This window comes from Anopheles darlingi, chromosome 3 (genome assembly GCF_943734745.1).
Source record: "Anopheles darlingi chromosome 3, idAnoDarlMG_H_01, whole genome shotgun sequence".
NCBI lineage: Eukaryota > Metazoa > Arthropoda > Insecta > Diptera > Culicidae > Anopheles > Anopheles darlingi.
The window spans coordinates 52,817,042-52,835,592 of NC_064875.1; the positions used below are offsets into that span (position 1 = coordinate 52,817,042).

The 18,551-nt window shown below is 46.5% G+C and overlaps 1 protein-coding gene across 2 annotated transcripts in view; it reads right to left on the bottom strand.

Annotated features, from left to right (window-relative positions):
- The window catches only part of LOC125954375 (arginine kinase), a 33,528-nt gene that overhangs the window by 3,202 nt on the left and 11,775 nt on the right, over nt 1–18,551 (bottom strand). The window contains exon 1 of one of the 2 annotated variants that reach the window (XM_049684600.1): nt 1–56. This exon is cut by the window's left edge and continues 684 nt beyond it. The exons of the other annotated variant lie outside the window; for it this stretch is intronic. The gene's annotated coding sequence lies outside the window, so the exon portion shown is untranslated. Of the gene's footprint in view, nt 57–18,551 lie in introns of those variants that run through there. 2 annotated transcript variants of the gene reach the window in all.

The following is an 18,551-nucleotide window of genomic DNA, read 5'->3' on the forward strand; positions in this document are numbered from 1 at the left end:
CATCCGTTTATTACTTTCTGGTGCTGTCTATGGTGTCTAAGCCTACGGGGTAAGGGGGTGAAAGGTATGTCTTTGGTTTGGGCTCCGTCAGCTCTGTATGCGGCAAGGACACGGTTCCACCACAGTTGGTTATGGTTTGATTGGCACAGGGAAAAACACAGAGAAAGTATTGTGAAATTTATAAATTTAAATTGAAAAATCCTTCTAAATTCAACAGTGGCGGCTATTACTCAAGCACTCGGAAAGGGAAAAGGGAATGTCACTTTTCACGATCAACACAAAGCGGAAGAGCATGGATCTAACTAGCGCACCTTCTGTGCTCGAGTGTTTTTCATTATTGTTGCTTTTATCACGACCCACCCTCGATGAAGCCGGAAATGGCATCAGGACATCAGGGGAGTTGAATGCTCTCACCAGGATCGCTCTCTCACTAACTGTTGTTTCTGAATTATTTTATTTGAAATTTATTCCCGTCACAAAGTGCATTAGCACGCTCTCCCGCTCTCATGCTGTACTATGCTCATGCTATGCTCAGACACACACATAATCCATTGAACCCGGGAGGATTAACACTGAAAGGGCGCGCCTCCGCCTGCGAAATCTTTTGCATGGAATCTCACATACGCGCGCGCCAAATACACATACAAATGCGCGCACGCAACGCCGCACCCTTTTTTGGGGTGCACGCACCATGGGTAACATCACCGGGAGGGTGGTGGTATATAAATATCTTGTTTCAACACACAATTCGAAGCATTTTTTACAGAATAGACATGCCTTCCCACTAATCTCACTCTCTTTCATCGCAGAATCCAAATACTTTAAATTTTTATACAACTGTATTAAGGATATTGTAAAGGGTGGGTGGTATCACAGCTAGTGGTACACCACCCGAGAAAAGCCCTGCCGAGTTCCTACGCCTTCTTGATGCGCTTCTTAGTAGCGTGGATGGAAGAAGCACTTCTGCATGACCCAAAGGCCCAAGCGTTCCTAGCCTTCGAAGGATTTCTGGTTTATTAACGATTTCCGATTGAGAGTCCAGATTCGGTGGCCCTCAGAAATAGATAAACATCTATTAAACAGCCAACAATCTCCAGTAGGCAGGCTGGCTTGCCTTTAAAGAACAAAACTAAGATCCACGACGCGATACGCGCTCACACACTAACTCTAACGCGGACCCGGGACCGAATATATCCTACCGCTCTAAGGACACGGGACAGACTAGGCGCGCGGAACTAATCCCAACTCCGCGGGGCACGCCAACTATCTACGGTACACAAACGCTGCTCGCAACACACAGTTTTCCACAATAGCAACCCACCCCAGCAACACGCACCGCGGCCGCCACCCCATTGTTATCTTCTTTGCATTGACCATCTGCTCTCTCTGAGGCGGTTTTTCTCTCTCGCTGAAAGGATATCGTGATGCTGCGCATGAGCATAAACCGGAAGGAAAAGAGAGATAGTGAGTCGTTGGCATTTTTTCCCCGCCGGCGTCCAGGGCTCACACTCAACTCGGTAAGGACAAAGAAGGACATGTTGGCCATTAGGCGTGTCCGCGCGCGCGTTTGATCATCACACGTACACGCAAACGAAACACGCCGGTAATGTAGGGAGAGGATTCAGTGGATATGCATGGAATTAATTCAATCAGATTTCTCATTCCCGCTCCAAGCGCAACTGTTGTGTGCTGCTGCGGGTGCTCCGCGTTTCGCATGCTGAGGATGATAAGGCAAACAACATTGTTGCTTGCCTCGATTTTGGTTCCTCTAATTCGCCAAGCATATAAAAAACGAGAGCCTACTGTGCCTGCATTACCATTATTAAACAGTTACGCTGCTCATGAAACTGCCATGCGATGACGTGAACTTTTGAATGTCGAATGTCTTTTTTATTAACTGGAAAAGTTCATACCGAAGGTCCCGTTTGTTTTAAAACTAATCACAACTCCACGATGGGAAAGTTTTGCTCCACAAATGGGATGGCGGACCGCGCAACCCATTCGCATAATTAAAAATGTTTCTTATCGAAGGAATCAGCTAGGGAGGGACGAAGGCTTGTGCGAGAGACCATTTTCCGTCTGTCTACAGAGAAACAGAAAAAAACAATAAAACAAATGCACAACAACTTCACCAAAGCAACCGGTATCCGGAAAAATTATGGAATTTTCACAGTCCCTTCCTCCGTTTAGAGAGAGTAAACAAAGTAGGCGGTAGGTAGGGTAGAGCAACAGAACACACCAGTCGCCTAGTTTGTTCTTTTCTCGTTTCTCCCGTGGCAGCGCACGGCAGCGATTGATGAGCAGGAAACGGAAAAGTCGCAACGGGCCGTACCCTCTTCCTTCCCCTTCTATCAGTATAGTTTTATAGTTTTCCTTTCAATTCGTTTTGTGCGACACACGCAGCATAAAAGCGATTGTTTGTAAACAATTTTGGTTGGATGTGGAGTTTGCCCTTTTCCACCGCTACACTGTTGCGCAAGGGCTGGGGCGTATAATTCATTCTTTTCCGTATCCTCACCAACTTCCAAAGGGCAGTCAAAGAGTAGCGACCATTAAAAATGGCAGTCAAAGGGTAGCGGTAAGTGTTTGGAACGAATATTCTGGAATGTGAGGAAGTTTTTCATGAAGGGTATGGATTATATTGCCGGGCGGAAAAACGCCAAAGCAGACCTCAGAGGCTGGCAGGTAACCAAGGCAACCCCCCATTGAATTTTGAGCCGTTTTTATGTGAGCTTTTCAACACGCAGTTTCTCGTCAAATTCACCACTGCATGTTGAGTTTCTATTTCAAAACTAGGTATACACTGCCTAGTTGAGTGACCCGGCGTCTTGTTCTGGGCAATTTTTCGGCAAGAAATTTCGGCAAACCTACGCCTTTGATCGCTTCGTATTATTGCTGTCTGTATTGTACCTTCCTTGTGTGACAATCAAAGATCAGACCATGTATAACTGCAATCCTCCCCGCCGCTATAGCAAACGTGGCACCACTTTGAAATTAATGGCTTTATGGACTCTCCCATCATTTGAGGACTGTGCTGTCTCAGAGATTGTGCATTGTGCCACAGGCAACAATGCTATCTTCTTCTCATACTACATACTCAAGTGCAAAGATAAGCGGGAGTGAACAATGGAATAGAAAGGGAGAACAAACTTCGATTCCTCCCCTGTCATCCCCCCTTTTGGAACTCAGATTGAAGTGTTTTCATTTGCGAAGGAGGTGATTCCTCACGGTTATAAACCAATTTAACGTTACATCATTGATACTTCTAACGCCGGTATACTACATGCCACAGATTGGAGGCTAACGGAACTAACGTGATCGAAATTCGAGGTTACGCACCCATCAGCAGGCGAAGAAGGTTCTAGGTCAAAGTATCCACTCCAGTACAGCCAAGCAATCGTCAAGCCGTACAATGCAAACCCGGCATAGAACACCGTTAGACACCGGTGGCGTCCTTTCCACCACCAGCTACCCATATTCCAGCCCACCGTTTTATTTGATAGCTAATGCCCTCCTCTGCAAACATTCACCAGTTCCACTCCCAATTCTTCTCTCACATACGCACATACAGGGCACTACTTCTGTGCTTTACTACTGAACCACCTCTCCCACTCCCTACGATGCGGTTGTTCCACAAGACAGCACACGCACTTCCGGACGCTTCATAACACAGCAGCATGCAGTGCGTGTAGTGCACCGGTACCGCCGAGGCAACGCTAGGGCGAAAACTGGTTCGGTCGCTCTGCAATGGGGTAGAGGCTAGGTTAAGCAACTCCGATTGGAATAAAAATGAAGCAGGGCTTAATAGCCGAGACCGAGTGGAGGAACAGTTGGAGAGAGTTGTGCACCGTTTTCACATTCACGATGATCGCACTTCGCGATCGCTACACTTCCGAGTGAAGCTTTCACTACGAGCCGATTGGTGATCACCACCAAGATCAAGAGTGTGAAGACCTATGTCCCCCTCCATGCACGTGAGAGTAATCGTTGGCCGTTTTTGGTGACATCTTTTGGTTTGCCGTGAAGCTTGCAATTTGTGGCCTACATTACACACTCCCTTCGATGCGAGGGGTTGACAGACACAGCCTTCTAGAGAAACTAGAAGCAGGAAAAAAGAAAAAAGCGACCGAACACCGCGGACAACTTGTACACGCGCGGACAGCGGAACATCAACTGGCCACCAACCACACCACCCATCATCATATTTTCTCCCAGGATGTTGAGTGTGGCTGTGGCGAGGGTGAGGCCAAGTTCATGGTAGCGTGAAGTAAACCATAGCCCGAAAGGTGGCAAGCAAGGGGAACGGAACGGTGGGCAATACATACAGCACACACCTCTGATGTGTTGTGCCATGGTGCTTGCTCTTTCTTGTCTTACTAATAGTCACCTAAACTCTTTTTTCCAACTGGCAGCGGCTGGTGTTCCGTTATCAACGCACACCATTCATGCCTCTTAAGCCTTGCACAGCAGCACCAGCACTTGACGAGCTTATCAGAGTGACAAGAGAGGGGGGATAGAGAGTGTGTATTGTACGCAATACACTTTTCACGAGACCCAAAAATGAAGGGGTTGCTAGGGTAGGTGCGCTCTCTCTCCTAGCTCTCTTGTGGATTGGAGTCTGACATTGAAACCAATCGAAGGGGAACCCAGGGGGGACTCTTCTCGAACAGGCGCATCCCGCTGTATTGTGAATGGTTGGATGGAGTTCTGTCACTGCCGAAGTGCGATAGGATCCTTAGGGGGTGGGGGGGCGGCTGGCTTCCCCTATGGGCCTCAAGGCTGGACAGCCGGCCAGTTCTCTACATTTGCAGCTTGCCTGATAAGACACACAAGAGAGGAAGCGGACCGAAAACCTCTGCCTATAGTATCATCGTTCCCATGACACGCAACAAAAAGATTATATTAATTGATCAGACGTTTGTCAAATAGATTCACCACCGTTGGCCGTTGAAGCAACGGAGTTCCCGAAAAAAAAGAGTGGCCAGCCCCAGCCCATGTGACCCTAACACTTCATTGATGTGTGTCGGGCATCTGGAGAGCACAACAACTCGTGACACTGCTCTATCGTCACGCAAGGTGTAAGAAGATGTACAATAGAAGCATAGAGGAAAGAAGGAGATCAATTTTTATTACTAACTGCCAATTCACGTGATAAGCAGCAGTGCATTTGATCGATTGTAGAGCAAGATTGCACGTAACGGCAGCAGCAACCTTCTAAGTATGATATCACCCCAGCGGTGCTGCCTATCATCAGCTGTTGGATGGTGAACGCACGACCTAGACGATGTTACTTTCAGATAAGAGATAAGCATTATGGCTCCAATAAATGGAGAAAAAACACATTCGCCAATTACTGCACCGTAATGAGAGTGTGATAAGGGACCAAAAAACCAACGAACATGTGTACCTTGGGGCATGTCCGACAGGTTGCCATTTGATGCCGCCGTCGTGCTGCACTTTTGCTAATAAACCGTGTTCCCAGATACCATTTTCTAGATAAGAAAGTGGGGAAGTTCATTCAAATGCATGGACAAGCAAGAACAAGAAGCACCTCGCGACAGAGGCGTGATCTTGCGGACCAAAGGCATTCAAAGTTACTTCCGTTTGCCGACAGATGGCCGGCCACGATTCAATGGTAGTAGACAGTGCAGCGAGTGACGATACCGCGGTTGTGAGTTGTGTGGGGGGAATTGATTCTCGAATGGCTTTAGGCCATCATGGCCCTCACTCATCATGGCGCGCTCACAGAGATCGTGCCAACGTGGAAGCAAAAATGCGTCGATTATCTAACAAGCCGAACATGAGAGAAGCTAGGCAGCCAGAAACCGAGATTATTTTTATAACATTTGCTCACATACTCAAGCGCTTCGAATGAGACTAAGAATCGGCAAGCATAACCATCTGTACACTAAAAAGCATCTCATTTTGGGACCGGCGCTTGGAAAGCAATTTAACGAGTGCCAGGCGCTGTTGTCTCTCGATCTATTGAAGTATTTTATGTTTCTTTACTTCATCCTACCTCCCATAAATTACCAAGATGCAGCAGGCGGTATTTCCTCCTCATGGGACTCTTTTAGGTACTACTACCAGCCCCATTATCATGCCGTATAGTTTACACATACAGCTTCTTGCTGGGGAGCTGCCCGTGCTGCTGTTGTGATTTATCTAAGGCCATTTTTCTCTGATCTGTTTATCCCACACCCTTGTTTATCGCTATTTTAATGTGTTGTTATTATTAGCAAGCACCGTGGAGAGAGGTCTTGCAAACAACACAAGGGTGCAAACATCCGAAAAATGTGAGTGCAAAAACGAAAAGTGAACGGGTGAATGATAGGAATACCCCCGGAACCTTCTAGTTCTCGGGATAAAAATCCCGGGAGGTGGGGGCATTTGGTAGATGTTATGGGGTTTAATTGTCATAAAGGTGAAACACTGAGCATAAAATCGAGATACAATAAAAGGCCTTGGTTCTGTAATCATAAATTTACAATCACATTTTTAAAATTCGATTGACAATAATCTAATGAGGGTCATGCAGGATGAGTATGTACTTCACATATACGATTCAGGTGGCTTTTCGGGGCATTCAAGGATACCTTCGCATGCCGAGGGATTTTTCAGGGATTCGCACAAAACACAACATTTAGCACGCACATAATTCGCATGTATTCTGCGTTTGTGCTTTATTCGTTTTTGATGCACCTGACACATGATCAGCAAACATCCTCTTACTCCCCCCCTCCCATTGTGAAGGAGAATGAGAGAAGTTGTCGATACGGTACATCACCTTGAGCGATAAAACTCACATTTGATGTGGGAGACTTGGTGTACAAGATTGTCCAAGGGCTTGGAGCGGGCGATCATTGCACCCTCTTCAAAGAAGACGACAAATCTTGTGGCAAAGATGATCTCCGCAATAGTTACCCACACACGTATACATGCACACTCATACGATGTTGTTAATTCATTTTCAGGAAATTGATAAGGAGAAAAAACTATGTTACGCTAATGAGCATTTACACAAGCTTTGGAATGATGGTGGTGCTGTTGTGAACGAGAAGAGTTTGCCATTCGCAGGGGATCACGCAGATGGCCATGATCTTACTGCTTCTCTTTATTCACCATTTTATGCTGTTGGAGACTTTAGTACTGAAATTGTCCATGATCACGGATTTTCAATCCAGACGCTTACGATCTCCGATTGCTAGCGGGGCAAATAGGCACATGCAGGCCAATAGGGCAACAAGGGTGTGGTACACGAGCATCGTGCAGGAATACTGTCGTTTGATCGTCATGCCAAAAGCTTTACCTAGGCTTCAAAAGGTCTTTGCGAAACAATTTTACGACAGAACCATTCTTATTGGGGGAACACACATTAATCTGTTCTGGGGAAGGGAGCTGACTATGGTCGGTTAAACACGTAACATACCCATGGTGATCTACACTCTGTAGAACAACTTCTGTACCACCAATCAAGCAATGTTTGTTCTGCCAGCATACCATCTCCATTCTAAATAAATCATCATACTTTATCCTTCTCGCTCTTTGCAACTTTGCCCACTACCATGGGAGTTGCACAAGACAAAATTACACATTCTCGATCTAGGTGTAGCAGTATCAAGCAGTCATCTTCTGGCCGCTCCTCAGAAGCTGTCTCCAGAGAATGATATGTTTATGCATTGCGGATGTTTGCGTTCAAGTGGCGAGACAGCGCGACATCCGTTTTGCAAATGTAATCGCACATTCCACCGGAGCAGTAGCAGTAGCTACTGTTGTGGAGGCTGGTCTGAAACCAATTCCACAGATGAATGCGCACTGATCCACCACACAGCACAATTGACTACGTTCAATTGGTTGAGGAGGTCAGAGGAAACGCGGGAGGAAGTTGGAAGCGCGACTCTGACGGTCATACTATCACACAGAAACAATCTCGGGAATCTTCTCCACCACACTGCTGATCACATTACATTGCATACCGCCAATTGGATCTCGTCTATTTCCAACAGGGGAGGGGAGATGAGCGGCACAGTAAGACAGAATCCTCCATCACAAATGAAGAATAATACACTGGCCTGTTGTTTGTGCTTGCAGCGAACATTCTTTCGGTACTGGCTGATGCATGTGAAGCATAATATGCTATGCTGGCTGCACAATGTGTTGCCTTTCGGTATAGTGGTTTTTAATTAAAAAAAAAACATCAAATGCGTTGTCCGTAAGAGGAGATTTACCAAAACGAGGCATAAATTGGAAGATAGCCACAGACCCTGTAGGAGCGTAGCGGTTGTTGCAGAATGTTTTTTTCATTAACGTATATTCCCTAAACAGCAGGAGCATTCGCATGTTTTGCAAGCAACCAAGCGCAGATCACTGCTTTGAAGCAACCCAAGGGGCGAGGAGAGCTGGGATGTGATCATTGAATTCATCGCAATTGTGAGGGCATCACAGCTTGGACGTACACATTGTTGCAACGCATCACCGCGGAGGTCGTGATCATTCTGCTGTCACCAACCAGCAGTGTAAAACTGCGACAAACAGGCAAACGCATTGTAATTACTTTCGATGAAATTTTATGAGAACACCCGGTGCACGTCAATAGTAGTGTGCCTCACATGGTTCGTGGTTCGATGCATGGCATACATTTGATATACTTATATACGACACAAATTACTGCCACATATCTCTGGTTTATCTGGTTGGTTAGCACGCAATGACACATTGGGAGGGAAGATGATACCATTTTGCTAATAGTGGTTGTGACAAGCTAAATCATCTACTAATAAATGACATGCATCGCAGTATTTGACATTCTCTGGGTTGTTATCATACTTATATGTATCTCTCTGTTGCTACTGTACGTTACTCAAGCAACCAAACGCCGCGCACAGAGTAAGTCAGCGGGTTGGCGTATTTAAAGTAACGCGCAATTAATGTATTGCTGTTGGAGATAATTTATATGAGAAATTCAGTAACAGCTTTTATCTGAATGTCCCCTATCCGACTACTCCGTAGGTTTTTTCGTGTGGGTGTAAATGGTTGGTTAGCCAGGGTCGTGCGTGATCCCCACAACAAAAGCTGGAGGTACTTATTAGCACCCCCAACCACTATCGTCAATAACACTCAACACATCGAGGTTAAAGGATGGGCCATACATGCACAGAGATCGGGGGCATTGGACAAAACTGTTTTCTTTCACAAAGGTAAGTTGGCACACACTTTTTGCAAACTTGTCGTCATGCTTTGTTGATTGAACAAAAATCAAAGCGTTCGGTTTGTACTTTACTAATGTGGATTAGTGAAATGGATTTCACTAAAACATTCGACAAGAGCAAGGTAGGCCCCGTACGGGTGCCAGTTTCTCTGGGAGAATTACTCGGAGAACATCGGTGGCATCATCCGCACTGTTCTCTATCTGGATCTCCGGCGAAATTACGGGGGAGATGCAAAAACAAATTGCAAAAAGAAAACACAAGCAAGTGCGTGCTGTTGGGGGTTAACGTTTTCAGGGTAATTACATTAGTTTCGCATAGCCGGCAATGTAGTTAGTAGATGTCAGTAGATAAAACCACACATACACGGCGCGTTAGTAAACCGTCATTAATCACATTCTTCGAGCAGTAGGCGATGATGTGTAGAAATGTGCTCAACAAAAATATTGGAAAATGTCATATCAAAGCGTGCCTAGAGCTAGAACGATGACTACTCATGCAATAATCTGTCGTTCATTCACTAGGACCTCACATCTGGCCAAGGCTGATAATAAACTCATAAGCAAGAGCAGCCAACAGTCTATCGTATCCTTCTTTCCACCCAACAGACACCAACATACATACCATTAGTCATCGAAAGCGATGGTTAAAAATAGAAAACAACAATAGTAGAATCGAATGGCAGCTGGTTGGTTTCTCACGAAGAACAGCTTCCACCTCATTGAATGGAATCACGTGATGCTTCATTCCACTATTATCCTTGCACCAGCAGACCAGCCCACCGGGAGGTAGAGGTTGCAAAAATGTTCCCCGGGATCCATCCATGTCCTACTTTCCAGGCACAGATTTGTTACGTAAGGTACACTTTCTCCCACACCGTGATACCAACGTATCACCACCCCCAAACCGATCTGCTGGCAGTCATCAACTCGGCAATCCAGGGTTGGTTGCGGGGAGGGGAGATTAAGCAAATATTCAAGAACCAGGTCATAACCGGGCCAGGCTTTCCGAGGTGGATCTGCAATTTATGCCACCGAGAGAGAACGAGAGAGAACCAGAGAGAAAGAGAGACTTTTCGCTATCGATTCTAAATGACGAAGGGTTGCGTAATATCTCGTGGTAGCTGAAGCAAAAGTACTAGTTTCTGCATAATATATGTCTTCCCTTCTGGCCCCCCTCCCAACATCCCACCAGGGGACACCAGTTACGTGGTCACACACCCCCAACAGGAAATGGATAACGTTATTGGATCGCGCAAGTGCCGGAGAGAGAGAGAGAGAGTGAGAGAAGAAAAGCAACGAAGTTGCGACATCCAACTTTTCCCACTGCATTTTATGCGAAACGATGTGACCTTGAACTCGAATATTCGCCTGCTTTTTTCCTTTTCGTCGCCTGATGCTGCGCAACACAGCGAACAGCGAACCACGGCCCTTGCTTCCGTTGAGATTTGGATTTGTGCTGGGTTTTTTTCATTTTCGAACTTTTAATTGAATTTGAAAATGAAGAACCTTGTACTACACCTTAACGATAAGAAGAGAACGTGCGCCTGTAATTGTGATGTCCGTTTACGACGACGTAATGATGCAACGAAGTTTACAGATGTCGGTGATGATGATGATGACGGTCGTTGCTGCAAATCAGGTGACTGCTTCTGCTGCTGCCACCTATTGTATGCAAAGTTATTTCTCGTCCAGAACACACTTGCTGCCGTCACTTGGGACACCGCACCGTGGAGCCCTCGTACACGACAGAGTTTCATCATTTTCCTTCCTTTCCCCTCCTCTCTTTCCTTTTGGATGTAATGTTCACTCGAACAATGCTATGAAAAACTCGTTTTTCCCTGGATTGAGAGAGAGAGATAAACTGGGGTCGGTTTCCGGCCTCGATTTTCTCCTTCGCTTGCCTTCAGGTCCACGAATGGTGGGAACGCGCTGTGCCGGAAGTTATAACTTCAGCATCGCGTTTTCTGCAAATGCCTAGGAAGAAACAGAGCAAAAGGCAAACGACAAGCCCTCCTCACAAAAACCTCGTGATTTTAATTCCGTTTTTCGCAAAAAGTTACGCAAGCTGCTGGGTAGACCACATGTATCTGTATGTGTGTCTTAATTTGTACAGTTGTATCTCCGCTTTGCACAGAATTTCGCGATAATTTGCAATGTTCCCCTTCTCGCCAGCGACCTTCCACTGTAGCACAAGGCACTTGTGGGGTTTCGGTGTCTTCTTCCAGAAAGAATCAACCATGGCAATAAGAATGCAGCTCGCTGTTTCCTGACTCCGCGTCGGAAGAAGATCATGATCGATCGATGCAACTGGCATTTTTTTCGGTAGTTCTCCCACAGCACCACAGAGAGTAGCTCAGCAAGAGGTCAATGAACTGGGTGCTGGCGGACAGCGGGATTTTGGCGTGGCTTCTTATGCTTTTCGATTGATGACGATAGGGAACCCGCCACACGAGGAACAAACGCATTATTATCGTCTCCACGAAACAACCAGCTAGCCGGGGCAAGGGGGTTTCTGGTAAATTGACGATCAAGCAAATTGACTTTAATTCCACGGAATTGAAACTAAACGAACGAGTTTATGACTCAACAAACACGGCGGGACGCGCCCTCCCGCTCGCAAGTCCACGCACACGAGTAGAAGCGCAAGCAAACACGCACACCACCAGTTATCCACTTTTTGCGCAACCGGTTTAAGCCGCAGAGACGCCGGCCGGCGGACGGAGGAGATAAAACGCAGAAGATTGATCTCGCAGTGAAGTAAAGTAAGTAAAGTTGACGATATTCGGGGAACGGCGATTCACAACAACACATGACATCATATAAAGCGAATTATGTAATGTGGTACTAGATCTCTTTTTTCACCCACGACACGCACGCACTATTGTCGGGTTATGCAGCAGCGGAAGGCACGACCCCCCCCCCCCCCCCCCCCCCCCATTTGGTTGGTTGTGGTCGGTTGTCATCGGAATATCAAATATCAAAAAGGCTACTCTACTTACGGTACCCCCAAAGGCGACGAGAAGGACGCAGCAGGCAGATTGTGCAGGGCAGGGCTCGCGGCAGAAAACTCATTTCTAGAAAATGGTTGTCGCATAATTTGCACGATCGCTAACCAAGCACGGAGGCCTTTCCTCTTTTCCATTTTCTAGAATTCATCTTCCGTTTGCCGCAGTCGCAGCCTGCCGCCACTATCGCACCAGCACGTCGCCTTCTTTTCACGCAGCACCATTTACATCACAAAATCGGCGCGTTGGCTACGATATGCGATGACTTCACTGCTAGATCGCAGCAGGCTAGTAGTGTACTAGCTAGTAGGACTGTAGTATAAGCCCGCTAGTATAGTAGCAGAGCGCTCACCTCTTTCAACCGTCTAGATCACGAGATTTCACGACAATGGCGGCTTCCGAGAACGAAAACCCCCTTTTCACTTTTCGACCGAACTAAGCATCGCTGCCGAAGCGAACTTCGGGACCGCTTCGGTTTCCCATCCCACCGCCGATCCCCAACTTCCTCTACCTTCCCGTCCCACCGGCGGGAGACCCCCTACAAAGCCCCCATCGTCCCCGTTCGGTCCCCTCGTCCACCGTGAACGCGAAGTGCAGACGGGTTTGAGCGATAAAATGAAAAATTGAATGAGAAAATGCGTTCGCACAGCACAGATTTTCTTATCGTGCTTGTGTTTCGCCCTTCATTTTCGTACATCAGCTTGGTGTGGCTTTTGAAAATGGTCAAACCAACAGCTAACGGATGGTAGCTCCAACACCGACATACTATCGACCGGTGGACAGGGGTGACAATACTGACTCGCTTACGTAACACGCGGCTCTAATGGAGTTATATGAATGTCGCTTTTCCATCGCATTGCACAAACCGCAGTTGCGGCCGAGAACTACATATTCGTCAAATCATTTCGTTCAAGATTATCATTCGCGATTAAATAGCCACCGGAATCATGCTGAATGCTGTAGTACATGCGACATACAAATAGTGTCATAAAAGAAGGGAAAACACTCGTGACTCAATGATACTACCATGGGCATACAGATACCCGCCGGTTCCGCTATCGATCCGCCTCTATCAGCCAGGTTGCTTCACGAAATTATAACCCGTGACTAGCCAAACGTGATAAGGGGACGACCACGAGATCGTCTTGAACTACATAGGAAGCTTGTTGGTGTGGTGTGCTATGCGCAGGATGCATATCCTACATTCCGCTACCAGATGCTATCCTGGCGCAGTGGAGCAACCCTGAGTGTTCTGCTGGAAATGCTTGGCACTCTTCATTTCGATTATCTTGGCGCTAATTGCGAAGCGACTTGTGATCGATCAGAGACGTGAATGTCAATAGCGATTGGGGATGGTGTAATCACGATAATACGGTCGGTAACTGTTTCATTGAAAGCCACAGATTAGCACGTTTATCCGGGCGGAGATGCGAGGGATTTGGTGCAATTCCAGTTGCTTGGAAGAATATTGTGCAACCCGCGAATATCGGCCGTCGGTGCCGGTGTAAGTGCATATCGGGTAGCATAAGTTGCATAAGTGTTCGGTGGTAGTTTGTGGATTAGATGGTTGCAAGCAAATTCGTGGCACCGTGGTCTGCCATGTGCCCCCCGGATCGATAAATCGAAGCATATTAGAGAAAGTGACGGGCTATGGTTGTATGCTTAGCATGCTTCTAGCTACTGACGTTCTAATTGCCCTTGTTTGATGGATAACATTTCCATTATTTATTTGATAGCATTTACGGACTATGATTAATTCACTATCCATTCTAGTTAGACATCTGATGAAAGTGGAGGGAAAGTTTTCAATTTTTCATCAAAAACCCGATACTCTAGGTTTGTTCTACATGAACCAACGGGTATATGGCATATGATATCGACATAACAATCACTCAAAAAACGATCTAGCAATATCCTTTTTTTTGTGGGGCATATTCGAGTGTGTTACGGTTTCGCTGCAACACTTATCCAGACAGCACAAAGCAAAATTTATGCACTCATTTTTTCGGGCCAATAACACCGACCTCGTTCCTAGAAACCAACACGCGAACCTTTTCGTGTATTGAAAACCGATTGTGAGTCTTTAGGAAATAGTACATTTTCACGATTCATGTTTTCATCAAATTTAGGGTGTTACTAGGATCTTTGGGAACCCGTGTGTCGACCAACCTCGATCTTGACCACCAAAGATCCGCTGCAAACTTTTCGGTTTTCGCGTACGTGGCCTTTCGTGGTTAGCTGCGTAGCATCTAAATAAAAACCTTCTCGCAGTCCCGACAGCATGTCAATCGTTTGCCGTAGACACGGTCACGGTTACTTGCTTCCACGTTGTCCCCGGTCTCGCCATGTTGCGTTCGTGGAAGTTTGCAGAATATACCGGGCGTTGCCCATAGGGGAATGCAGATGCTACTGGAATACGACCGATCTACCGGCAGAATTTCTGTACCGTTCTCTCCGTCGCCTGACACGCGAAGTAGCAGAGCTCTACGTCTTTCACGAACCGCGAAGACACACGAAGATCTTGTCGCAAAGCCCAGACTTCCCGTGGGTTTATTTTTTAGTCCGACCACTCCCGGGGAGCTGATCTTATTTTTGGCCCAAAAACCGACCCCACCGCGAGCATTGGTCGTCCGTTGACTTGGTGTTCGCTTCCAACCACGATCTGTCGACGTTTGCTAATGTGTGCCGCATCGTTAAATCCCTAAGTCTGATTCGGTTTTGCTACGTTTCTGCTACGGAGCAACAGCAGCGTTTAAAGGCTTTCACTTGGAGAAAGCAGATGCATTGCTAAATTTGGAAGTTCTTTACTTTACCAGGCAAAGGATAGTAAGCAAATGCAAAAACTAGGTTTAAATTTAAGAAATTAAATTAATTTAATTAAATTAAAATCAAATTAAATTAGATAGTTGGAAGGCCCCTTCGTTATATTTACATTCCGGATTTCGGCGATCATTGAAGTTTCGATCGTGGTGAGAATACTACTTTTATGCCATAACCTCCTGCACGTGATTCATACTACATTACGTATTGGCATGCCAAAACTATCGGGACAAAGAGGAAGAATAATCTGGATCAATCGTATATGGAAAAGAAAAACGAATCAATAGCTCAAGATTTCTTTTTGTTTTGCATCGACCGTGTTATCGATTTCCGCTGTGTATCTGGCAGCAATCAAAATAATAAAAAACTTTCTTGGCATCAACTCGATAGCTCGTCAAACCGCGGTCATCCGATGGTGAATCCGAGAAGCACGATTAGGGGGCACATTAGCCTGCCAAGACGGCGTGTCGTGTGCCAAGCAAATCCCTTCCCCCCCATAAAACCGAAAACCCCTTTCGGACCATCTGGTATTGTCTTGAGCAGAAGCCAGCGAAAATGCTAGCGCAAAAGGCCAACCGCAGCGCATACAACCAACGAACGGGTAAGCGAATATCTTCTCTACAGTGATCGGCGCTCAGGCATCCTGTACGTGATGTGTCGGTTGACGAAGATGCCCCGGTGCTGCCAGCATAGCAGCAGAGTGCACGTCCGGTCACTAGCACGGCGAGGCATGATGCCGACACAAGGGGCCATTGCCAAGGCGAGAAACACACGAGTTTGATCTTTCGCTTCTAGCGCACACGACCGTTCCATCGCAAGATCGTGTATTAAGATACGCGACCGTAGCCAGAATGACGGCGAGATGACACTTGGGATGTGTATCGAAAGAGGCGGCTGCCTTGCCATTTGCACTTCATTCAGCACCTGCTCAGGTCAAGCGGTGACAGGTTAAGGCATTGCCATGATAGCTACCAGTAATTAACGCTTTTTCTGTATAAACAAATATAACAATTACATACCGAGAATACTATCACATGCAGTAAAGTTTCGTTTGGTTCATAAGTTATCGAGCTGCTTGATTGATAACCGAGTATTATAAGCAACTCCGGATTGCCTATATTTTGCGCACCGCTGACAATTCCATCACTTCGTACCTATACCTTGCCTCTTGCTACCGTAACCAGTCGGCAGCTGGGAACGCGGGAAGCGTGAGATGAGATTATATTTTTAGTGCCAAACACACCCATCCCATCGATACGGAACGCTCAACCAACATAAAGGGAAAAAAGCGACCCACCTCTTCCCTAACCATCGTTAGACAAATACAAACGAACGTGTACGTCATACACGCAAACCATCAACCAGTTTTGAATGAAAAATTAAATGGAAATTTTCCCTGTTCGTTTTTCCTCTCTTTCTTCTCATCTCAACATCGACATTGTACGGCACATTGATGGGAAACCGGTAATTTATCATGCTCTCCCCCACTCCTCCACACTAGTGATTCGAGTTTTGGTTTAGCGCAGCACACGAAATACTAATGGTACCATGGTAAGCGTATGTATGCCTCCCGCATCTAGCATCTGGTGGGATGTTTAGTTGGTTTAGTACGTCGATGGTAGTGCAGATGGTAATGCATCATTTACCGATCATAAATGATCCAGAACGGGGTGAGGCGAGAGCATTGGCACAGTTTGGGTCCAAGTATTGCTGTTCTCGCAGACGACTTGCTTGGTGTATGGAAGCAGAAAATCACAATTTATTGGAAATACTTTTGTGGTTCAAGTCAGCGCTTATTTTCTATTGTGCGACGTAGCGTAGTATGTTTTCAAAGATAAAAACAATCGAAGGCACGAATACACACTGCTTCTGTCGAAAACCTATGGCGCAATCGGTACGGGGTTGGTGTCAACGATCAGGAGCGCGATCGCATCGGCTAACCGCATCCCCTGTCGCCCTAATACTCATCATGATTCCCGATTAGAAACTCTTTCTTCTTGGCTAACATCGTAGGACCCTCTTCCCAGATGAAATCTAAATTTAGCGACTTGTTTTAAGACGTTGGCGAGCAGAAGAAGATCTGCTTCATTGGCACCAGCTAAACGATGTAATCGTTGTTGGCTTCGGTGCTTCCTTGCCGGCGATGCACCGATATATAGTGTTGACAGATACGTCTCCGCATTGTTCTCTCACTCTCTCTCTCTCTCTCTACGTCTTCTTTATCTAATCTACTAATACTGCTTGATCTTCGCCATGCTGCAATCACTTCCGATTGGCTTCATCCTTCAAGTCCTGCGCTGCCATCTTACATGGCACGATCGTTACGAACCGATCGAAATGGGGCCCTGGGTCGCCGTTGTTGGCTGATAGGAAAACAACGACCCTGTGGCGCCGTTCTGGTACCAGAAAAGAAAATACGTTATTCGAGCACCCATAACTTTTGTTTGTTTTTCGGCCATTCCACCATTGCGGAGATATTTTGTGAAATAACATTGTGCCTTCAGAAGCAGCCAGTGGCTGCTATTTTGAAAGCACTTGACCAACACGATTTGCTCAAACACAAATGCTCTTTAACATGTTTTTTGTTGAAGCTGCATAAAGCTCCCGTACAATACTGCGCCTAGCCGTCTGGTCTATCCTCTGTCGGGGCGGAGATCGCTGGTGTGTGATCCAAAATAACTCGAAAATATTAATTTTCACAAAGCCAAGCACCTCGAACGCTGCTTCTTTCTGCTGGTGGCAGGTTTAAACCACGCCACGCTCCACCATTTTGAACCATTTTATGCGTAATTACCGACTCGTGTTTGATTGTGCACCGTTCTCAAGATGAAGTGAGCCTGGTGCATTGCAAACAACTCGAACACGTTTTGCTTGATTCTTGAGCCTGGTCCCTAAGCCCGGTATGCGTATGTGTAGAAGTGTGTTTTGTGTTATGTTCCTTCTTTTAAAAATAGGAATCACTTCAAAAATCATCATATGAAGGCCCGGGTGCGGATCGGCAGCGACGATCTACCACCGATGATTCCATTCCTGAACTCGCGGCAGAGAAAATGCAACACAATCCGAAGCCGTACCTGGCGAACCCTGGCAACAGGGCACTGTGGCGTGTGTGGCAGTGCACCAGTGTAGCCCCTAAATATAACCGCTGCGTCCACCAGGCTATGCACATGTGTCGCCGGTAATAAACCGAAAACGGTATGATTCCATTGGCCATGACAGTGTTCGTGATTTATAAGGCATTACCGGCAGTTCCCAGATTCGTTCCCACAATTGGTCTTTTTATAGCGTGTCGGCCATGTCGGCTGGCGGTTGCACCGTGATGCACCGTCCTGGCAATGGTGATCGTCTCGATAGGGCAGTCGGGACGACGAGATTAGAACACAGAGTGTGCACCCGAGGTGGATCCGAGTAATCAACCAACGTGCTCTGCATCATTACAGCGAGCTGTGTAGCGTTCACCGGGTTTATAACGGGTTAACCTTTGTAGTGCCTGCGGTGGCCAATGCCAAAAACCATAG